We start from the raw sequence: 5,279 nt of genomic DNA, 5'->3' as shown, positions 1-5,279 counted from the left end.
AAAATGAGCCGGGCAGCAGCATTGACGATATATTGGAGTGGAGAGAGGTATTTGTCAGGAATGCCAGTCAGGAGGAGATTACAGTAGTCCAGTCTGGAGATGACCAGTGAGTGGATAAGAGTCTTAGTAGCATCCTGGGTCAGAAAGGGTCTGATCCTGGAAATATTTTTTAGATGAAAACGGCAGGTTTGTAAGAGGTGCTGAATGTGTGGTTTGAAGGAGAGGGAGGAGTCAAGGATTACTCCAAGACAGCGCACTTGGGGGGTAGAGGAGATAGTAGTGCCATCAATAGATAATGAGATTGTAGGAGGTGAGGTTATGCGGGAGGGAGGGAAGATGATCAGCTCGATCTTAGACATGTTAAGTTTAAGAAAGCGCTGGGACATCCAGGAAGAGATAGCAGAGAGACAGTTGGAGATACGAGTGAGGAGAGTAGGGGAGAGGTCTGGAGAGGAAAGATAGATTTGAGTGTCATCAGCATAGAGATGATATTGGAAACCAAAAGAACTAATGAGCTTACCTAGTGAGGACGTATAGAGAGAGAAGAGGACCAAGGACAGAACCTTGGGGTACCCCTACAGTTAGTGGAAGTGAGGGGGAGGTGGAGTCATGAGAGGAGACAGAGAATGAACGGTCAGAAAGGTAGGACGACAACCAAGAGAGGGGAGTGTTACGCAGACCAATGGAGTGAAGGATTTGCAGTAGGAGAGGATGGTCCACAGTGTCAAAAGCAGCAGAGAGATCAAGTAGAATAAGTAGAGAGTAGTGTCCCTTAGATTTAGCAGCATGGAGGTCATTGCATACTTTTGTAAGGGCAGTTTCAGTGGAGTGGAGAGGACGGAAGCCAGACTGGAATGGGTCAAGCAGTGAGTGTGAGGAAAGAAAGGAAGTAAGGCGGTTGTAGACAATACGCTCAAGGAGTTTGGAGGCAAAAGGGAGAAGAGAGATGGGTCGGTAGTTGGAGAGAGTGTTTGGATCAAGGGTAGGTTTTTTAAGAATAGGAGAGATGAGAGCGTGGTTGAAGGCAGAGGGGACAGTGCCTGATGAGAGGGAGAGATTGAGAAGGTGGGAAAGATGGGAACAAGCAGAAGAAGAGATGTGGCAGAGGAGGCGGGAGGGGATAGGGTCAAGTGGGGAGGTGGTGAGGGGACAGGAACGAATGAGGGCCATGACTTCCTCTCCAGATGCATGGGAGAAAGATGACAGAGTTGGTGCGAGGGATGGGGAGGGTTGGTAAGGGATGGGAGAAGGCTGGTTACTGATAGTCTGGTGTGATGTGATGTCAGCTCTGGTAAAAGTCAGATTTCTTTGTCTCAGATCTTCCTCTAGCCTTGTTCTTATTTCGAGAGTTCCCTTGTGCTGCCTCAGTTGGATCTCCTTCACTTGACAGGGGGGTGCCCGAGCAGCGACCCTCCCCAGCTCTAGCCCAACTCCTACTAACCTGCCAGGTGAGATACTATAATCACGAAGGTGCTTCTCCCAGGGCAAGGCTCACCCATTGCACTCTGGGTGTGCTGCTCCTGCGATTTCCCCAAATGTGGGAAACTTGACTGCATAATTTGTGTTTCCCCTGGTCGGCTCTCGTATAATTCAGATCTCTTTGTCTCAGGTCTCTCTCCAGCCTAGTTTGCTGTCTGTTTCCACTTCTCTTTTCTTGAGCTGCTCCCTTCTATGCCCTTGCGCACTATCCTGACTTCTCCCGTCTGCTTACTTTGTGCCTTCCAACGCACAATGCGAACTACAGGTAGTGCTGCAGGTCCCACACCCTTTTATTTGCCTTACAGAGCAGCTCTGGAGCTGTTACAGTGCCCAGCTGCTGCAAGAAATCAGCTTGAATGCTTCGGGGCTGGGGCATAGCCAACATGAGCCCCACACCGAAGGAGGGTGGAGGTGTTTAATGCGAACTAGGGGTCATCCAAGCTCCGAAAAATGCTGCCATGCCCTGCACGCCCCTTTTCTCTTTTCATATGCAGACGAGGGTTGAAGCCAACTTTGACCCACTGCTTGGATGACATCACCATATGCAAATCCATCTGCTGCAGGCCTTCCCCCAGGAATGCTTGCACTAGTTGTTGCATTTGGTTTGTTGTTTGGGGGTGCTTCAGTATTAGGTAGCCTTCTGCCCTCCCATGTTCATCTGAAAATATGTGTTCTCCCTGCAGTTGTTGTCCCCAGATGAGAGTTCCCTTGTGCTGCCTCAGTTGAATCTCCTTTACTTGACAGAGATGTGCCTGAGCAGCGGCCCTCCCAAGCCCTATCCCAAATCATACTTATTTTGCATAGGAGATACCATGGTCATGAAGATTGTTCTCCCAGGGTGAGGTTCATTCATTGTATTCTGGGTATGCTGACCCGTATGATTTCCCCAAATGTGGGAAACTCGACTGCATTATTTGTGGTAGTGGGGGACTGTGTTTGTTCTTTCCTCTGGTCAGCTCTGGTAAAAGTCAGATTTATTTGTCTCAGATCTTCCTCTAGCCTTGTTCTTCTTTCGAGAGATTCCTTGTGCTGCCTCAGTTGGATCTCCTTCACTTGACAGGGGGGTGCCCGAGCAGCGACCCTCCCCAGCTCTAGCCCAACTCCTACTTACCTGCCAGGTGATATACTATGATCATGAAGGTGCTTCTCCCAGGGCAAGGCTCACTCATTGCACTCTGGGTGTGCTGCTCCTGTGATTTTTCCAAATGTGGGAAACTTGACTGCATAATTTGTTTTTCCCCTGGTCGGCTCTCGTATAATTCAGATCTCTTTGTCTCAGGTCTCTCTCCAGCCTAGTTTGCTGTCTGTTTCCACTTCTCTTTTCTTGAGCCGCTCCCTTCTATGCCCTTGCGCACTATCCTGACTTCTCCCGTCTGCTTAATTTGACTACAACCACCAATATATTCTGCTGCACTATATATATATGCAAAGCTAATTCTGCTGGGTAATTACAACTGACTAAAACCACCAATATATTCTGCTGCACTATATCTATATTTGCAAAGCTAATTCTGCTGGGTAATTACAATTGACTACAACCACCAATATATTCTGCTGCACTATATCTATATATGCAAAGCTAATTCTGCTGAGTAATTACAATTGACTACAACCACCAATATATTCTGCTGCACTATATCTATATATGCAAAGCTAATTCTGCTGGGTAATGCAAATTGAAACATTATTGCATAGTATGTGATTTTGAAGTACTTTTTTAAAGTTTTGAATGATATAGACCCAGTTTAATCTTTGTGGAATGCCTGGTTGTTGTTTTTAAGGTAATTTATTGCCTGGCATTTGAGGGGGTGGGGTGTGGTTACAGATTTCAATTATTGGTTTCACTTGTAATAGTCTTCTACTTAAGTCCAATGGTGTAGGCTGTGCAAAGCCGTTTGGCTGTGCATTTATTGATCTAAGCATGCATTTTTATCAAAGCGTGATAAAATTGACACATAACAGCAGTGTTCAATCAGCATTAATTTATCTTCAGCTGATATCGATTGTGAATTGACGTTTCTTCTCTTCTTGTCACCTACAGGTAATTACAATTGACTACAACCACCAATATATTCTGCTGCACTATATCTATATATGCAAAGCTAATTCTGCTGGGTAATGCAAATTGAAACATTATTGCATAGTATGTGATTTTGAAGTACTTTTTTAAAGTTTTGAATGATATAGACCCAGTTTAGTCTTTGTGGAATGCCTGGTTGTTGTTTTTAAGGTAATTTATTGCCTGGCATTTGAGGGGGTGGGGTGTGGTTACAGATTTCAATTATTGGTTTCACTTGTAATAGTCTTCTACTTAAGTCCAATGGTGTAGGCTGTGCAAAGCCATTTGGCTGTGCATTTATTGATCTAAGCGTGCATTTTTATCAAACCGTGATAAAATTGACACATAACAGCAGTGTTCAATCAGCGTTCAATCGAAGTGAAAAAGAAGGAAAACAGAAGCACACCAATCTAACAAAACAAAGAAAACTGAAGAACTAATAACAAATGTGAGTCACTTACTCCTCAGATCACTCACCTCCTGATTGTTGCATCTGATTACATAGCACAGAACTACCTTACTTGGACATTTCATAAACCATCCATTTCACCTACAAATGCCTGTATCTGTATTATTGTAATTTTGTTTTTTAAGCACAGCTGCACCAATGCAATTTTACCTGCAAACACTTAAAACATCTAACATAATTACCATTGCTTCTTAAACCTCTCACAATCCTTTCATTTCTTACACTCCAAATACTTTTCTGCACCCACTTTATCTACGCTTTTGACTCATTTCATACTAAATCTACACCCCTTGAGCCTACACAGCTTTTCTCACCTGCATTTCTGCAATTCTTCTGCTCGGATTGCCTTACAGTCTCCTCTCCTACTTCCACTTTCCCTCAACCTATTTACCTACTTAACACTATGTCAAGGTTTTCTTATACTCCCCACATCACTAAGTGTCTACCTAATAATGTATCTTTAGCCTTCCCCCCTAGTCTCCTCCACCTCCTCCTCTCTCCCCTCCTCTGTCTCCCCTCCATCCCTCTGTTTCCTTCCCCCACCTTTCCTGTTACCCCACTTTCATTCACCTCTGCCCCATGGTCCTGCTACCCCACAACTCAGCCCTGCTCCCTCTCTCCCTTCCCTGTCACCTCCCCACACCCCCATCCACATCACACTGACCTCCCTCCCTGCCCACCTCCTGCAGTTTCCCCTCCTAGCTCAGGCACCCGTACCATCACTACTCTCTCATCATCCCTGCCCTCAAAGTTAATCCCACCTCATCGCTACAGCAACCCTGAAAATCTAATTCACATCTCTCCCACAAACTCATACCCCCTATCCTGTGCCCTCTGGAATGCCAGATCTGTTTATAACAAACTGGTCCCCACTCATGACCTTTTCATTTCCAACTCCCTACACCTACTAGCCATTACTGAAACTTGGATTACGCCCTCTGACACTACTTCTGCTGCTGCTCTCTCTGCTGGGGGCCTTACATTCACACACACACCCCGACCTGGGGGTCGCCATGGGGGTGGTGTTGGGGTCCTTTTACCTTCTAGTTACTCCTACCAACTCATACCACCAGAACCATCCCTTATATTCTTTACATTTGAGGTCCACGCCATATGCCTCTTCCAACCAGTTTATCTTAGAGTAGCTGTCATTTACCGCCCCCCTGGCACTGCTTCCAAATTAATCGACAACTTTGCTTCCTGGCTTCCTCACTTCCTCTCTTCTGACATTCCCACCATTATCCTAGGCGATTTCAACATCCCTATTGACAT

The 5,279-nt window shown here is 45.6% G+C and overlaps 3 non-coding genes across 3 annotated transcripts; all 3 read left to right on the top strand.

Moving 5' to 3' along the window:
• The first annotated feature begins 1,433 nt into the window (after positions 1-1,433).
• On the top strand, positions 1,434-1,596 carry LOC134899408 (U1 spliceosomal RNA). Its single transcript, XR_010173084.1, has one exon. It is a non-coding gene; the product is annotated as a U1 spliceosomal RNA (small nuclear RNA).
• Positions 1,597-2,266: 670 nt separating this feature from the next.
• On the top strand, positions 2,267-2,430 carry LOC134899028 (U1 spliceosomal RNA). The gene has a single exon (XR_010172714.1). It is a non-coding gene; the product is annotated as a U1 spliceosomal RNA (small nuclear RNA).
• Positions 2,431-2,582: 152 nt separating this feature from the next.
• Positions 2,583-2,745, top strand: LOC134899630 (U1 spliceosomal RNA). The gene has a single exon (XR_010173282.1). It is a non-coding gene; the product is annotated as a U1 spliceosomal RNA (small nuclear RNA).
• Positions 2,746-5,279: the final 2,534 nt, after the last annotated feature.

This window comes from Pseudophryne corroboree, chromosome 3 (genome assembly GCF_028390025.1).
Source record: "Pseudophryne corroboree isolate aPseCor3 chromosome 3, aPseCor3.hap2, whole genome shotgun sequence".
NCBI lineage: Eukaryota > Metazoa > Chordata > Amphibia > Anura > Myobatrachidae > Pseudophryne > Pseudophryne corroboree.
The sequence above is the reverse complement of the archived record's forward strand: the minus strand, read 5'-3'. Positions and strand labels throughout refer to the sequence as shown.